We start from the raw sequence: 18,593 nt of genomic DNA on the forward strand, positions 1-18,593 counted from the left end.
CTCCATTTTCTATGGAAGAGTTAGAGGCTGCTATGGAGCGTTCCTGCTGAGCTGCTGCATGTATGCACTGGTCTGAGCGGAACGGGCAGTAAACGTCAAGCTAACGTTAGCTAATATTTCACAGGGCACTGACTAACGCCGACGGTTTCCGGTAGGTCTCATCGTCGCGTGCACCATCGAGTTGCGACGCCTGCAACGCCACTGAAGACGTTCTTCATAACGCCAGCATTTTGGTAGCTACCAGGGCACTGTTCCCTCTGCCCAGCACGAGTTGCCTCGCGTGCTGCATCGCGCCAACATGTCGCACCCTCGTATAGTTACAACACCGTTCGAGGAGTAAAAGCGCAACGCTAAACTTTGCTATCGCTGGTCTATGCTTCGCCCTTCGGGTGAAACTACCACATTTTCTAATGATTTTTGAGGTACATTATACGCTGCTAACGTTTTCGTTCCATCGCTCTTTGTGCGGTCCTTAACTTGTTCTCGAGCTTTTTCGTTAACTTTGTTAAGTTGGAATCAGCTAGCGCAAGACGGGGGTAATTGGAAATCGCCGGGAGAGGCCTTCATCCTGCAGTGGACACAAATACAGGCTGCTGCTGCTGATGATGGTGATGATACGCTGCTAAGGGTGGGACCATGGTGTACTTATTTTTTATTTTTGTGTGTGCTTGGGAAGTAAGCTCTGTCAATGTGTGTGTGTGTGTGTGTGTGTGTGTGCTTAATAGCACAATGTCTCCTTTTTTATTGTTTTTTAAATTTTTTTCTTTGTTCCGTGCACTTTTTTATGCCATGCAATGTGGTCAAATCCCCTCCAGGGGGAGAACCATGTTTTAAGGCCACAACAACAGCACACAAAAGTTTTTCACAAATTATCAGTAACTCCTCTTGTAATTACCAAAAGCGCGCAAAGTAGGGGGGAGAGGGGGGGGGATGCATCTCCAAGGGGCTAGAATGTAGCTCAGTTTCAAGCTTGAGTCGCGGAACAAGTACAGCGAAACGTCTTCAGAGGTTGTATGTCTATGAATAACGACTGCCGCCACACAAAACAAGCTGTAAGTCCTCAGAAACATCGCGAACGATGCGAGTCTGTTAACTGAAGCTTGCAATTCAAGTGGCTCGTATAAGCCGCGTTGAGCTTGATGCGGTGAAGGCATGCTTCATCTAACGTATACTGAGGCCTCGCGGCATGTTCACAAGAACCGACAAGAAGGATAAGTTATAAAAACGGTTCCGTTTTGAAGCTTGGCATCTCACCAGGGAGACAGTAATGAAAGCCATGATATACAGTAGACACCAGAGTCGCAGTTTCTTTCCTCGACAAGGGTATTTGAATGGACTCAGTAGAACCGCCTTGCGTTTAGGCGCGTGTGTACACAATTGTGCCCTACAAGATAGTGCATCAAAAACAAAAGCACTGATGAAATTAATCATATTTAAAACGTGACATATACATCTTGAAACACTTCTGATTGAAGCTGTGGTACAAGTTTGAGTAATGTGCGTAGTGTTTTAGTAAAACGAGTTGGAAGGTAGGCTTCTGGATGTCTTCTCACGGTGTAAGTATGTCGTCATTTAGCGGGTTCACTGCTTTCACAAGTTGTGTCACATGTGTTACACCAGGAATATTTTTTTTTTCAGGTGACTGGATACGTTCTTTGGAAGTACTATAGACATAAACCAGCTGATGTACTCATCAGCTACTCAGTTCTCGTATGGAGTCCCTAATCTCTGAACGTGTCAGACTTCACCGAATAATCGAAATTTCCTCGTCCGTTCTGCAGCTGTACGCTTTTCATGATTCTGAATGTGCACGAGATGAGGTGAAACTAAATGGGCAGAAATAATCGGCGCCTGAAGGGGAGGGACGAGGAATTTTCCAGTTTACCTGGCGCCGCCACCACGTGTCGCTCTAATGCGTTTTTCTCACCTTGCTAGTTGCTATCACATTTCTTTAAAGCCTGCTGTGTGGTCATTGCTTTCTATTTCATTTTATACTTTTCCTGTAAACTCATTTCACATCGTCAGTTCGCGGCTCACCCCTATGCGTTGCTTTCACTGCGATGCGCCAGTGAATTGTGGTTCGGTGTCAAGCTTGCGCTTTGGGCGCTAAGAAAAATTGTTGTTATTAGGTACAGAATTCTTATTTACTGACTATGTTCTAAAGCCGAGCTTCTTTTGCCTAACCCCCCTGGGCTCAGTGTATGTAAGGAACGTTTCTCGCCAAGTAGACAAATGAATAGCCCTGAATGTTAACTGACAAAGTGGTGCCAGTGAGCGCGCCTGTGTTCTGCGTAATCCAACAATAAATGACGTCATAAAACATATGCATTTAATGTCGGCTTATAAGCATTTTTAGAGAACATGGACCTATTATTGGAATAGCGCATGATATTGAGCTGCTTCTATGATTTTATTGCGTCCGCGACTTTTCATTAAACGCCACTTCATCGAAGGTAGTCTCAACAAATGGATAGCTGTTTCATAGAAGCCGTTCTATCGAACGCTAGTTCATTGAAAAGTGCATGCCAGTTTCATCGAAAATGCTGTAGCCGTGTCCGTTTCATCGAATATGCTATAGCTAGCCAGAACAGTCATGCTAAAATCACATTCGCTAACTGAAGTTAAAGACAGCATCTATAGCCGTCACGCAGAACGTCCAGAGGCCGCCACTGTAATTTGTAAACATGCAACAGCACAAGACACGAGCCACAGTGAAGGAGCACAAGACGTCTCTGACTTAATTAAAGGCCAACTCCAGCGAAATTTTTTACCGCGTGAAAAGCCTAATTTTAGATAGTGTAGATATAGAACATGCCTCCGTGCAAAATTTTACGTTTGACATGGGGTGTGGATGAGTCACGAAAAGCTCGCAAAAAGTAAACGTTTTGAAACAACTGCAAAAAAAAAAAAGAAAGTGCCGCCATGACCACTCGCCGGTAATGACGCACAGCACAGAATGCTGACGACCAACGCTGCTCGGCATGACCTCTGAGAGTAGGTGGCATCATTTTCCGAGGCATATTCGACAACCGCCAGGTGCACGCGTCGTCTACTACGGTGTTATTTAAATGGCATTATTAAGCAAGTCAGACAATTTTCAGCCCCTGCAGCTTTTTCATATGGATTCATTCGATATTATATACCACTAATCTGTAATCGATTCAGCCAATGTGAGGTATTAGCGCAGTTGGCCTTAAATCATTAAGCGAACCACGGACGCTTCAGCTTGGAGCCAAGGTTACGGCCAAGAAGCGTGTGCTCGCCAATGACCAAGAAAATCTCTTCGTCGAAACGTTGGCTCAAGTTGAGGCTTCTCATGTTCTCCTTCTGGTGGTCACTTCAAGTCTCTACCTTCCTGTTAAACATTTATCTCGCTTGAATTAAGCATTTGGTTCCACACTACTATGATCGTCATGGGACAGAGAAATGTGCAAACAAGACGCTGCGCCAGAAATGAACAATCACTTGTGATATTTATTGACTGCGGTATTTCGGTCTCATACGGGAAATGTCTGTAGTGCAACACTACGGGAATAACATTGCTTTTTCAGTTGGTGGGCAGTAACGCTGAGGAAATCTGGTCATATTGGGGGCGAGGACTTACGGCGTCGCCATCTCTCGGAAGCGCCTCGCTTGCGTATAGTATATGAGGGATAACGCGGCGCGCTCCTCGTAGGTTTGGCTGTCGGCGTTCAATAAAACACCACGCGGGAGCCCTCCTGGACATTTCTGTAACTACTTTACAAACGAGGGAAGTTTCTTACTGTCAAAATAATAACCTTGGGCAAACAGAAAGTGCAAAATAGTTTACAGGCGCTATGTCTTTACCGAATGCGCACAGTGAACGCCCATTGTGCGCGGTCGCCGCGATGGAGTCCACCGAAGCAGCTTCTTGCGTGAAAGGTAGGCACTCGCTCAGAGCACACTATGTGAAATATGTTCTTATAGTGTGCTTTCTGTATAACCAAATGGAGCATAACAGAATGAAGCCTCAATGTGGCGATCGCACGGGTTCGCAGCGACCGACTGCGCTTCTGCATGCATGTCCGCACGTAATGTTTCACTTTCGCTACGAGTGCGTTTTCGCACCCTGCCGTGAGCTTTAGGCAGCAGCATATGAACATTTGGCAGTACACAAGCAACCATTGTTGCGTGGACGCTATCAAAGCTGTTCAAAAATAATTTCCTTAAAACTAAGGACTTCGACGCTATACGGCGACTCGTGATGTGCCATCGCGACGATTCAATATTTTTTTTCTTTTCTTCTAAATTCTTGAACGTTTCAATATCGTTATTTCTGAAGTTGCGTTGCACTGTGTGTTTATCGGTCTCCTCAGCGAGGAATTTCCCGCTGCTTCTTTTTCGTATTGCAGCTAGTACAATCATTGTTTGGTACTACACAAATATTAGCATATGCCAAGCCTTTTTTGAATGTGCTTCTTACCGTTCCCTTTCCATTCTCGTGAACTTGCCAGTATCTAGCATCAACAAGAGTTCATAGACCAAATCTTCATGACATTAACCGGGCGCGCGCGCGGACGAGCTTCTCAGTGCGTGCTACTCACCGAACATCGCAGCCCCGACGCCGTAGCAGAAATCTTCCTGGCGGAAGTGCTTGCTACACACCCGAGTTGTAGCCGATGGCTGCTTGCCGGTTCTAAGTTTTGCAACCCAAGCTACATGCAGTTTCTTTGCCTGCGGGTACGTGTGAAGGCTGACACCGGGCTCCATTTGCGTACGCGTCCGGCACTGCAGTACCCAGCAATAGCCTACCATGTCGGACGCCTTCACAGGCCGCCACTACCTATTATAGTGCCTTCAAGTGTTGTCAAGCAGACATCCGAAGCGGGAAAACATCCCCACTTAATCAGAACCGCAGCGCAGGTGGCACTAAACTTTCGTTTTGAGCTCGCTTCGGCGCTTCCAAAGCAGACGACGCGGCCGCTGTGTCCACGTGATCCCTTATACCACGTCACGCCGACGGTGGCCCCACCTTTTCCAGCGGTGGAGCTCGCCCCCAATAGTACCTGGCAATGCTGCAAGCAAACTTTTCTTTTTCTTTTTTTCAGTAGCTGCTGGCCTCTCAGTAGGGCTTATAGTTTGTCCTTTGTCGCTTCTTTCTCTCGTAAGCGCTCGGGAAACCGTCTGACGCCGTAGTTGTTGCGTAAACAACCTCAACAAAGAAAGGAGAAAGCTGTGCCATCTTTAAAGGTGGATATACACACGCGAGGACGAAATCGCGCCAGCTCCGCGGGCCAGACAGTCACGTGATCACATGAATCCGGCGCAGCCGAGTTAGGTCTCATTCACACAACCGGATCGCCGTTTGCGGAATCCGCGTGCTTACTCTCGACTCCAACGCTTAGCAGCTGTGCGTTTCATATTCCGTAGTGCTGTGAATCCCTCAACAAGAGCCAAAAAAGTGACGGTTGCCTCTTCACTTAGGGTTTTCTTGTGTACCTCACTCATGTTGAGGTCACGCCGGCTGTGCAGTCTGAGTAAATAGAAATGCGCGAGCAGCCACGACTCTCCTTTCCCGCTGCACCACATGAAAAGCACATGCGGTAACTGCTGCACAACAAAAACACACGTGGCTTCAAGCCAACAACACGCCATCGTAGCCACGCCAATCGGTCCAATGTTGGTTTGACGCTGACTACGCTAAATTGAGGTCAGACGACCGCCAAACGGACGGATGGAAATACCGGCGAGCATTTTTAATCCGGACAGTGAGCAGAGGAGGCCGGTCTAGGCGAGGGCAGCACGTTTTGATGACGGGCGCGTCACGTGATACGCCATCCGCTGCGAAAATTCATCCTCCGTCCGGTCGTGTGAATGAATGGCCGGTATTTCCGTCCGTTCGTTTGCCAGGTGGTCGTCTGACCTCAATTTAGCGTAGTCAGCGTCAAATCTGTCAACATTGGACGGATTTGCGTGGCTACGATGGCGTATTGCTTGAAGCCACGTGTATTTTTGTTGCGCAGCAGTGACCGCATATTCTTTTGTTGCGGTGCAGCGGGAAAAGCGAGTCGGGGTGGCGCACGTATTTCCATTTGCTCAGACCGCGTAGCCTGCGTATGCTCAACTTGAGTGATTTGCGCAAGAAAACGCTAAGTGGAGAGGCAACCGTCACTTTTTTGGGTCTTGTTGAGGGATTCACACCACTATGGAATATGAAACGCGCAGCTGCTAAGTGTTGGAGTCGAGAATAAGCACGCGGATTCCGCAAACGGCGCTCCGGCTGTGGGAATGCGACCTGACTCGGCTGCGCAGGATTCAAGTGATCACGTGACTGTTTGGCCCGCGAAGCAGGCGGGATTTTGCCCTCGCGTGTGTATCCACCTTAAAGTGCGTTGTTACGTCGTGGTTGTCCGGGGGCTGCTGGATGGACCACATGTTTGGTCGGAATAGAACCCCGCAGGAGCTGAAAGCATGAGCGCAGTGCGTCATAGCTGTTTCATCAAATTATGCCAAAATGGTCTGCGATGTGGTAGTTCCACCCATAACTTGCATGTATTTTTAAGCACGAACGACAGTGAAATTTTTTTTATAGGAGATCAGTTAATTATGTTTGCAATGCCAAAGTATAAGATGCAGTAAAGATTCAATGAAATGTCCTTGATGAAACGTCCTTCTGTGATTTGATGAAATGGCGTTCGACGAATCGGCTGTATCGAGCGTAATGCACACGGTGATGACCACAAGAAGAAGCGTTTATTGATGACACGAGAACGCATATATAGCCGCGCTTGCGCGCAGCGTTGCTCTCTTTGTTCGCACAGTGTTGCTGTCTTGGCTGGCCGTTGCATCCTCCTTTCTTTGAAGAATGAAAACATTGAACACACTGAAAACACTGAAAACACGGATAGTACTAAAAGCACGGAAAACACTCAACATCAATGCGTAGCAGTCGACACTCCTAGGCTGTTTCAGTCTGCTGGAACCCGTGCGTGTAGGCCAGGCGATCTGGGGGTCTTCGCGGTCTGGTAGATCGTCGCAGTGAATCTGGAATGTTGGGCGCGCCTGGTGTAACTGCTGGTTGTCGGTCCTGTGTGGCCTGCGGAGGTTCTGGCCGCTGCTGTGTGACTGCACTCGGAGATGAATTGGGGGCGTCGTTGCAGTCGTCTGCCTGGTAATGGATGGTTCTATAGAACGTTTCTGGTGTTTTGCGAAGGTGCTGTCTATTTCGACGGAAAATCCGGCCATGCTCAGTCAGAACGGTGTACGACCTCGGGGCCACGAGATCTTGGACTTGCGCCTTGATTTCCCATCTACCATTTCAGAGGATTCAGACGACGTCTTCCCTCTGTAGTGGAGCTAGTGGTCTTCCTGCGGTCCTTGCTTGAACATGTTATTGGACGGGACCTGAGGATAACGCTGAAAAATCTGGAAGTCGCGTTCTTAAACTTCGTCCCATTAGCAGTTCCGATGGTGATCGGCCATCCTCAAGAGGACACGTCCTGTAGTTGAGAAGGCCCAAATAGAAGTCCTCTTTTTTGGTCTCAGTCTTGCCCAGAAGACGCTTGACCACCTGTACGTCCTTCTCGGCGAGTCCATTGGACCTGGGAAAACGTGGACTTGAAATCGTATGCACAAAGTCATAACCAGCGGCAAAATCTTTAAACTCTTTTGACGCAAACTGCGGGCCGCCATCATTGCAAACTTCTAATGGTAATCCATGCCTTGCAAAGATTGGACGTAGTTTATGAATGAAAGTTGTTGCAGAGGTCTCCTTCAGTTGCTCGACTTCTGGAAAATTAGAGTAGGCGTCATAGACAACCAAAAAATGCTTTCCGGCGTGTTGAAAAAGATCTGTACCAAATCTGGCCCATGGCATGTCTGGAATGGTGCGCTGGCACAGGGGCTCGTCAGGCTGTCGATAAGCAAACTTTTTGCAAACGCCACACCTATCGATGAAATGGGCAATATCTGTTGACATTCCTGGCCAATACATAAACTTGCGAGCCCTCGATTTGCATTTTCCTAAGCCGAGATGCCCTTGGTGCACTCGTCGCAGCACTGTTCTCATGCTTGCAGGCACGACTACTTTGGCTCCCTTGAGGAGTACTCCGTTGACTACAGAAAGTTCTTGTGTGAAGGACTTTAGCTCACCTTCTATAGGCATTGACGACTGCAGACTGGAGATGACGTCTTGCGCCGTTGCATCACTGGCAGTTGCTGCCTGCAGACGGGACAGGGTGGCTGGTCCGACAACGGCAGTGAGGGCACCCACGGCATGAACTTCAACGTCCGTTGTGCCTTTTTCTGGTTGTTCCTGTGATGGGATTCGTGACAAGGTGTCAGTAACGACCACTTTGCTGCCTGGAACATACTGCAACTCAAACTCGTACTCCAGCAGTCGAAGAAATAGTCGTTGCAGACGCGGTGGCATGTCACCCATTTCCGTCTTTGAAATTGCCAATAATGGGTTGTGGTCGGTTTCGATAACGACATGTCTTCCAATGACATAATTATTAAACTTATCACAGCCGAATGTCATGCCCAGGGCCTCTTTTCTATTTGGGCGTACCTTCGCTCGGTTTCTGTGAGTGCCCGCGATGCATAGCCTACCGGGCGCCAGTCTCGTCCATGTTGTTGGAAAAGCACTGCTCCGAGTGCAAATGCTGACGCATCCGTCGACAGTTTTGTGGGAAGCTCAGGATTAAAGATAGCCAGGACGAGTGCTTCCGTCAGCATCATTTCGAGCTGCGCCCAGTCTCGCTCGTGAACATGCATCCACTCGAAAACTGTCGTTTCTAATCAGGCTGCGCATGGCCTCAGTGTGGGCTGACAACAGTGGCAAGTACTTACCGAAATATTTCATGGTGCCAAGCAAGCGTTCAACGTCTTTCTTGGTCGTTGGCGGAGGGTGGTTTAAAACGCACTTTATCAGGTCGGGATTGGGCTCAAAACCTTTGGAACTAATCTTATCACCCAATAAGCTGATTTGAGTGCGTCCAAAAATGCACTTTTCTGCATTCAAAGTTAGGCCCTCTGCCTGTGCCCTTTCCAGCGCTTTGTACAGGTGTACTTTTCTTATATAGGGACTTTAGGCTTTCTATAGACCTTTTCACAAACCGACGTTTGAGCAACGCCATTGGCCGACACGGGCGACGTCTAGCGTCAGAACATGTTATGCCGCCATTTTAGACTGTGCGCCTTGCGAGAGCAGGCCGGCCGCACTTCGGTTGTGTGATCTTCGCCGCGCATTATTTCGATTTTTTTCTTCCGCTTCGCTTGTCTTGCGCCGCTTGACTTGTTACATGTTTCACGTGTTCGCGTGAGCGCTCAGTGTAGTGTGCCATGGCAACAGCAAGCCCAGCCAGTGGATGTGGTGTTTCGTCGTCGGTAGCGGCGGCAGCCGCGTCTGCTTCGTCGAGACCTGGCATGCTAATCAGCGGTATATTTCATTCTTACTGCTGGCCACATGTGACCGTATCTTCGATTGAATCTGATCACCATTACGTTTCGCGGTTGAGGGTTGCCTCATTTAGCGAAATCAGGCGCGTACGTCGCTGTCGGGCAATGCTTAGAACCACGCGCCGGCGGCCCGACGACGCGTGTCAGTGGTTGGTAGATATGCGGTGGTTACTCCATACACTTCCGACGCAACTGAACAGCTCAATCATGCACAATTTATTGGATCTGGTGCGGTGCAGGGTGCTTATAACCAAATGTCAAAGCATAAGCGTGGTGATCGAGCAGTGCGGTACCTGCAGTGAACCGACGCGCGACAGTGATCACAGATGCCAGCGCAACTTATACAGCCCAGGTGCGAGATTTTTATTTTTAGTATTTTTGTATTTATACATACTGTCAATCCCAATAGGGATTATAACAGGACTTAATTGTTATAAAGATATATTTGTTTACCTATTTTTTACGTTTGTTTACCTGGAATGGCTTTTCTTTCGAATGTCTGAATTTGGAACAAGCTTCGCTCACGGTGTACCTTAACGTAGATCGTGCGCGAAGTTTGTTTTGAAGATATCGCGTACGGCAAGAATCGTTCGTGTGCGCCTTCTCTGAAGCGAAATAAGCCAATAATATTGCAGCGTTAGGGCCATCTCTGCTCTTTCTCTTGTTTCCCTTACGCCGTCTCACTGTGCTATGTTCATAGTAATGTCGAGTGTTAACAATTGTCGAATAAATACATATGCATAAGACTGTAAACCACTACTGACCGTGAGTGAAAAGCGCTTAGTGGTCAGCGAAGCGGTCACTGTACGCACTTAAGTATTTCACTTGATCGACGGTGCGAATAATTTATTTTTTTCGTAACTGGTATTCTTGCAAGCATGAAGCTATTGTCCGCGTACCCATGCGAATACCGTTTTTTACGTTCTTACTTGCGCGGGCTCATTTAGCGCGTTTCTACGCCACGCACAGTTAGCGCATTACGGTTCCCGAACTCTAGCACTGGCGCTAGGCCGCGCTGAGGTTGACACGTTCGTTTTTGCATTCTCTTGCTGCCAAACCACATAGACAACGCTCAAAGATGAGTGAGCTCGATGCAGCACCACACTGTTGAAGTTAATTACCTTTATGGGCAGGGCCGCGCAGGGTGCGTGTGAACGCAGAGACCATGTTTTGGTGGACACAGGGTCTGCATACATCATCCATAGGGCACGATTTTTCCAGATCGTTGCGAAGTGTATTTACCGACTAGTTCTCTCATACAGTGCTCCAATTTGTCTTATACCGGTGTCACACGGCCACTTTTGATAGCGATCGAGACGTTTGACCGCGATTGGCTCCCTTCCGCAGATTGAGCAAAGAAGCCAATCGCGACCAAGAAATTCGGCCCATATCGGGCTCGATCGCGATCAAAAGTGCGCCGTGTGACCCCCGTATTAGGCACTGGAATGAAGTCGTGTTTGAAAGAATAACAAATGTAGCATCTGCCACAACATACGAGAAAATATTGCATCAAAGAGCTGACAATTCTCGCAACCAATTGGGAAATGTACCGAAAAGAGTTTACCAAAATGCGTTTTTTTTTTACTGCTGTGTGCATTGGTTCACATTAGACTGAAATGCCAAGTCCTCAGGTGATGCAGGAAACCGGCGAAGCGTGAACATACCACATCGCGGCAGTGGTCTCGCGGAGTGCTGTGTTGTGGACGCACTTAGTCCCCAAGATCGTTATTTTCCGCTGGTTGTTTGTGCACCTATAAACTGCACAGTGCTGGCCTGTAGCCTTTTGATGAGTATATATGCCATTAATTACGAGCGTAAGTCATTCGTGACAAAAATAAACCGAAACATCAAAGGAAAGCTACCACTCCGCAATGCAAGCGCAAGGCAAGCTCACAGTCCAGTCCGAACAGGCAACACTGACACATACTCTCCACGCCAGACCGTCGGAAGCGCCCTCGTGAAAACGTCTATATCACCAGCGCCGTCAGACGGCAGCCACAATATCTGCGCGCATGCTCGGGGAGGGTAGGCTCCTTTCGTGCGCATTACGTCATCGTAGCGCGCGTGTGTCGTCTGCTAGCATTTTTTTCCCCTCAATAGAAACCAAATAATGACAGAAACCACGATTTTGATGCTTTTAATTCAGAACGTTGTGCTTCTTATGCTCGGCGTTATTGTAATTACTTCAACTTTTCACTTTGTTTAGTTTTCCTTCTGCTGTGTTCTTCTCGTACAACGAACAGGCAAGGGAACACAAACATCCGAACTTTTATTGGTCCTTGCACCAAATAAATGTTCGGATGTTTCTCACTGTCAAGTTCAACAAAAGATTGATCCGTTTAGAAGTAGTATTAGTAAGCAGGAATAATTTTCTCTTTGATGATGTTATTATTTTGTCATACAACCCTTTGCGGAAACGACTGCTGCCATCTAGAGGGCAGTGACGCGTACAGCGCTGGCACAAAGTCATGATGCGCTCGAAGGACCTCCCATTCTTGTCGAACGGATGCCCATAGCTCGTCCCCAGTCGTCGGGCGGACAGGTTTTTGCACCATGGCTGCTTTGATGTACCCCCATATATTTTCGCCGATGTTCATGTCAGCGCCTTTGGCCGGCCAGGAAAGCATGCTGATTCTGTGATTTTCTATATGTTCCTTGACAACTTTTGCCGTGTGAACCGGCACCAGGTCATGTTGAAACATAAAGTCGGCATCGGGAAAGACGCTGTGGGCGTAGGGCAGCAACACATTGTCCAAAATTTCTGTGCAGTATCGCTGCGATGTAAGGGCACCTTCTATCCGATGCAGAGGCCCGAGACCATGCCTTGACACCGCGCCCCACACGTTCACGCAGTTTCGGCCACTCGCGGCGACTCCCTGCACATTGGCGGGCTCGTAACTGCATGGAAATCGTATTTTTGACCATCCTTCGCAAAATCAAACGTGCATTAAGAAAAGTTTCTTACCGTGTGCCTCTGGTTCGCCAAACTCGCATCCGTTGGTCTTGGCGAGTTGTAAAAGTCGACTCATCCGAGATCACTCGGCCCCAGTCATCTGCCATCCATGAGGCGTGTGCTTCGGCAAACTGCAGAAGTGACTTCTTGTTCGAAGCAGGGACGACTGGCTTTCGTGCAGCTACAGAATTTCGCAGTCCAGCACTTCGGAAGCGTCGCCGGACCGTAGCAAGGGAAGCGTCCACATCCAGCTACTCCCGCACTTGCCTCGCGGACTGGAACGGGTTCTCGACGGCAGCAGCTACCATAAGCGCGTCTTCATCCTCCGTCGTTGCCTTCGGTCGACGACTGTGTGGGGCATCACAGAGTTGGCCTTCCTTGCTGAATGCCTGAATAATCCTGTTGACGGGGTCTTTAGGGGCCTGTGCACGAGAGCAACGATGGAGCGCTGTGAATATCCCTTGAGCGAATATTGTACGAATTTCCACCTCTCTTCTTCGGGAACGCGGGCCATGCAGAAATTCAGTTGCTGCTCTGACAGCTGCGGTAATGTGCAAGAATATACATACGCTCCTCGAACACGGAAGCGGCTTTTTGAATACACCCACAACTATCATGAGCATGCGTGGCCTGGCTACATACAGATCAACAATGATCTTGAGAACGCCCACAAAACATTACATATATTTTCAAGTTTATTGATGCATCCTGGGGAGCGTAATGAGAAGTTCAACATCGTCACCAATCCCGAACCGTACGGCTACCTTATTGCGGTACGCGCGCAGCAGACGACACGCACTTGCTTGCGTGACGCAATGCGCGCGGCGGGAGAATTTGCGCACGCCGGACACACTGCGCATGAGCAATGCTTCTCGTTGCCGCCGCTGAACCAAGGTCGATCCACATAGGTCGCGAAGCTTCGGGCGAAAAGCGGTTCAGAACCAATTGTCACCGACATCAGCAAGGGTGGTTATGGGAGCAGCGATTGAAGCGCGACTATGTTTGGAGGGAACAAACATTGGGAAAGAAAAAACCGTTTTTAAATTAAAGCGAGACGCAGTTAGATTCATTCAACTAAAATAACATTCCTAATCCATTTTATATACGCATGGCGAAAATAGAAGATACCACTCTGTTTTACTTGATCATTATCAATAAATACCTTGTTTCAGCGCCCACCGTGAGAGCGCCCATCGATAGCGGTGGGCGTTCACGCCACTATCAGTTGCAATGCAATGCAGCTCTTGGAGTGCGTGGAAAGGCGCGCTCGTAAAGTTCACCTGTTACAATACGCCCCCCTCACATGTTGTGTTGTGTTGCATGTCGACGTTTGTCTGAATTAGGTGACGCGGGTAGTTTTATTGTTTCTTAACCTCTGCAGTCAAAAGTAGTGAGTTTGCGACCGTCAGATACTTGTTTACTTTAGTTGTTTACGTGCGACAGCGCTGGCCGACGGGCTTGGGGTCCGACGAAAAGACGAGCAGTCTACGCAATCTACGCCCAAACTGTTCGTCGGCCTCCAAAGAAAGTATGTTCTGTGCAATGATGCGATTTCGACACCCGTACGGCTGATCTCTTCCGGCATCGCTTTTCGCGCTGAAAACTCGGAACGCCCATGAAGTTGAATGGCGGGGCATTTGAATATACAGCTCAATGGCAGGCCTCCGAAAACAAATTTCGCGCCTATGAGAACAAAATGACGTCACTTCTGGTTTTGACGGATATGACGTCAAATTATTTTTTCTTCCGCCGGAAGTGTTCCCTCCTCACACAGATGGCGCTAAGCCCCATGAACCGCCGGTAAGCAACCATGTATTGAACGTATGGGCTTCTATGGAAGCTTCGCTACCAGATGTATTTACCTTGGCTGAACCGCGCTGTGATCTCAGAAGGCCACGCGTTCCCGTGTTCACCCTCAAAAAGATTGCGACTGTACACACGTGTTCCCGGGAGGTCGTCAAATATCTGGCTCATTGTACGCTGGAAAACTTCGGGTGCAGATGCAATACCGAATGGCAGTCTGAGATACCGATAACGGCCAAACGGCGAATTGAATGTGCAGATTTCTGATGTCTTTTTGTCGAGAGGAATTTGATGAAAACCACTGTTTGCATCGAGTCTGCTGAAATACTTTGCATGCACTATATAGATCACCTTCGATTTCTTCCCGGCATGGCAACTGAAAGTGCTCTCTCTTCACCGCCCTATTAATTGCCCACGGGTCCATGTATACTCTTGAGTCTCCATTTTTCTTCCTCACGATAACCATGGGACTTACCCAGTCTGACGGTTCTTCCACATTCTCGATGATGTTCGCAGCATTCATCCGGTCGAGTTCTTTCTTAAGCGGCTTCTTGAGGGCGTAAGGCACACGCCGGTTTGGCTGTACCACATGGACAGCGTCCTCTCGAAGCACCATTTTGTATTCGCGCCGCGTTCTGCCAATGCCGGTGAATAGTCTTGGGAATGCCTGCTTTAGGCTTCCGTATGCCTCGCTGCTGTCCACCGCGTTCACTCTGTTGACCAGACCAAGTTGCTCACTTGCCCCGAGGATCAGGATGGCTTGCTTCTTCTTTACGATAAAGAACTCAAGCAACACACGCCGTTTGTCTAACTGCACGGCGAGGCGAACCTTTCCACTGTGTGGTACTTCGCCACCCCCATAATGGCGCAGGATGCTCCTCGTGGGGTACGGCTGCTGCCTAGTTCCGAGCCTTTTGAACAGCGAACGCGGCATCAAGTTAGCCTGCACTCCCGTATCGACCTTCAGCTGCACATCAACTCCCTCAATGTTGGCTGTTACAATCCAGTCGCGATTTTCGGGGCCACGCTTACTTTCCGTCGTCCTGATCTCCAGAACCTCGAAGTCGATGTCACTCTCCGCTTCTTCGACCACGTCATGAACGGCTGCTCGCTTGCTTGTACAGCAGGCGGTGAAGTGATTAGGCTTCGTGCACTTGTTGCATGTTTTGCCGTAAGCCGGACACTTCCTTGGCGCGTGCGAGAAGTTACAGTCCCGGCATTTTTGGCGTCCGCGTTTAGCTTGCATTCGTGAAACAGGTTCAATCTTGTTTTCCTCCGTCCACGCCCTATTTTGCGATTCAGCAAGTTCCTCAGCTTTGCAGCATTCCACTGCTGTGACCAGCGTCAGGTCTTTCTTTCGATGAAGTTTTTCTCGCAGGGAAGTGCTGAAAATGCCATAGACGATTTGGTCCCGCAGCATGGAATTTCGCAGATCCCCGAAGTTGCACGTTCTTGCTTTTACTTGCAGATCCCGAAAGAACTGTTCAAATGGCTCTCCGTGTGCCTGACGACGCGAGCGGCACACATAGCGTTCGTAAGTCTCATTACACTTAGGCAAGCAGTAGTTTTCAAACGCTTTAACCAACGCGTCGTAGTCATTAGCTTCCACCGGTGATATGTTCAGGGTATTAAACACGTCAATTGCTTATTGACCCGCAACGTGCAAAAAAATTGCGCTTTCTGCTGCTTACTGCGTGGCTTCGTGGGCTCCGTTGCTATCAGGTACAGCTCGATGCGATGCTTGAATGTCTGCCAGGACGCCGCTGCGTTGTCGCCCACTTGCAGTGGCTCAGGCGGGCGTAGGTCGGTCATGGTCCCGTGAGCGAGCTACACTTGTGAGACCATGTATCGAGCGTAATGCACACGCTGGTGACCACAAGAAGCGTTTATTGATGACATGGGAACGCATATATAGCCGCGCTTGCGCACAGCGTTGCTGTCTTTGTTCGCACAGTCTTGCTGTCTTGGCTGGCCGAACATCACCGAGAAGGTGGAAGAACCGTCAGACTGGGTAAGTCCCCTGGTTATCGTGAGGAAGAAAAATGGAGACTTAAGAGTATGCATGGACCCGCGGGCAATTAATAGGGCGGTGAAGTGCATTTTTGGACGCACTGAAATCAGCTTCTTGCATGGGATAAGATTAGTGAAATTTTTTAAAGGAGATCAGTTAATTATGTTTGCAATGCCAAAGTATCAGACGCTGTAAGGATTCAATGAAATGTCCTTGATGGAACGTCCTTCTGTGAAACCACGTTTGATGAAATGGCGTTCGACGAATCGGCGTTCGATGAAATGGGCGGAACCAGATTTTCTTATATTTGGGCTACCCGTTTCTTGGTCAACTGGGTATGTGCCAGTGGATTCTCCGGCCTATATAGCCCGGACTGTTTTATAAAGTAGTGCCAGTACGTGAAGGCGCCTCTGTTCTGTGTAATCACAGAGAATGCGCCACGGCAGTGAGCCTGTACATATAATGTAGGCTATGGGCTATGGGTATACCTCTAAAGCACACAGACCTCTTAATGGAACAGCAGATGATGTTCAAATTCTTCTTTCATTTTCTTATATTTTTTAATATTTGGTCTACACTGGGACACTGGGAAAGTGCGACTGTGACACGATGGGTACAGAAACCTTGAATGTATTTACATATTTGCCGTACTTTTCTGCAACCCTGACACTCCTCTCATAAACATTTCTTCCCTCGACAAGTGTTACACATCATCCTCGTTACACAGACCGCTAACAGCTTCAGGCGACGAAGCCGTGCGCGTGTCATCCGCTACTGCTGCTGCCTCGCTAGCTCAAACAAGGTTCGCGCCAGTTAGATTCCAGCATTGTTGTATTTGCGTGCTTTGTTTTACATCGATAAGATGACAGCGGCGTTTTCGTGTAAAATACTTAATGTTTGACTGGTATAGACCGCCTTCTATTATTTGTCAACACATGATCGTATAGCAGTGAGCGGCAGTTCAGAAAGGCAATGTTTTCAGAGCTTTTGGATTAGTTTTACATTTTACGAATAGAAAGAGCATTCAGCACCTACGTTTTTATAATATGAGCATATAGGGTCTTGTCAATTTGTAAGTTACCCTGCCGATGACCACCTTCATTGTAGTTCTGTGTGAACTATGTGACGGTCAATAAATGTTACTGTGCTCTTCCATGCTTAGATATGTAGGCTGTGTATTTTTCTTTCTCACTTAAAAAAAAGACATTTTCAGGGCCTGTCTTTTTGTATTGGTGGGAGGGGTTATTTTTCGTCACGGCTGCCTCAGCTTTTCGGTATACCATAATGCACAGGCTTAAACGTGCAGCGTATGCGTTTTTTTAAAAGAGAAGACTTGTGTATACAGGGTGTTTCAGCGAACACTTTCAAAATTTATTTAAGGTTGCCTGTGGCAGATAGCACAATTCTAGCTCATGAGCTGGTTTACTCGAAGAGGCGGACATTAATTGCAAAAGAAATTGAAATGCATAATCAAAATTCTAACAGAAATTAACTAATTAAGTTTTTAACTAATTACCTGACAGCCCATATTGCAATTTACAAATTGTAGCCGTGGAGTTTGCAAGGCAGATCCACTTAGAACGAATTCTCGGGATGACACTAGTTTCGAGATATTAATTCCCGAACTTTGCGGAGAAATGCATTGGCGTTCCAGTTAATTTTGTGATTCAATGCAAAAAGCGATGTTTTGTTAAGAACCTAACTAGAACGCCATGCATTTCTCCGCAAAGTTCGGGAATGAATATCTCGAAACTAGTGTCATCCCGAGAATTCGTTCCAAGTGGATCCGCCTTGCGAACTCCACGGCTACAATTTGTAAATTGCAATATGGGCCATGAGGTAATTAGGTAAAAAGTGAATTAGTAAATTTTTGTTAATTAGTCGAATATGCATTTCAATTTTCTGTGCAAGTAATGTCCGCCTCTTCGAGTAGACCAGCTCATTAACTAGAATTGGGCTATCTGCCACAGGCAACCTTAAATAAATTTTGAAAGTGTTCGCTGAAACACCCTGTATATAGAAACACAACGTGTGATGCAGACGCTTTGATGTTGAACCGCACCTGAAAGCATGCAGTTGTTTGCCCAATAGTGTTTTGGAGAATACCTGCTCTTTCCCGCATTCCAGAAGGGATAATGTACCAGCTTTACATATGCCTGTCATGTTTTCTCAGGTAACTGACGATTGCATAAAAGGTACGTGCCCCCTTCACTGCAGAGCATGTTCACTGGAAAGCATCTTTAAAAAAGCACCCAAGGACCTTAGCGACTTTGTGGAATGAAGCCAAACTTGAGGTGTACGAAGGATGACTCCTTGCTGTTAAGCCATCAAAATAATTTCAGCGGATAGTTGCACATTTCTCCTATATCATCTCTCTAAACGCGTCGCTATAGAGTTTCGATTAGT

General features: G+C 47.9%; 1 pseudogene; it reads right to left on the minus strand.

Annotated features, from left to right (window-relative positions):
* Positions 1–7,271: 7,271 nt before the first annotated feature.
* On the minus strand, positions 7,272–14,792 carry LOC125947751 (uncharacterized; annotated as a pseudogene).
* Positions 14,793–18,593: the final 3,801 nt, after the last annotated feature.

This window comes from Dermacentor silvarum, chromosome 1, assembly GCF_013339745.2.
Source record: "Dermacentor silvarum isolate Dsil-2018 chromosome 1, BIME_Dsil_1.4, whole genome shotgun sequence".
NCBI classification, from domain to species: domain Eukaryota; kingdom Metazoa; phylum Arthropoda; class Arachnida; order Ixodida; family Ixodidae; genus Dermacentor; species Dermacentor silvarum.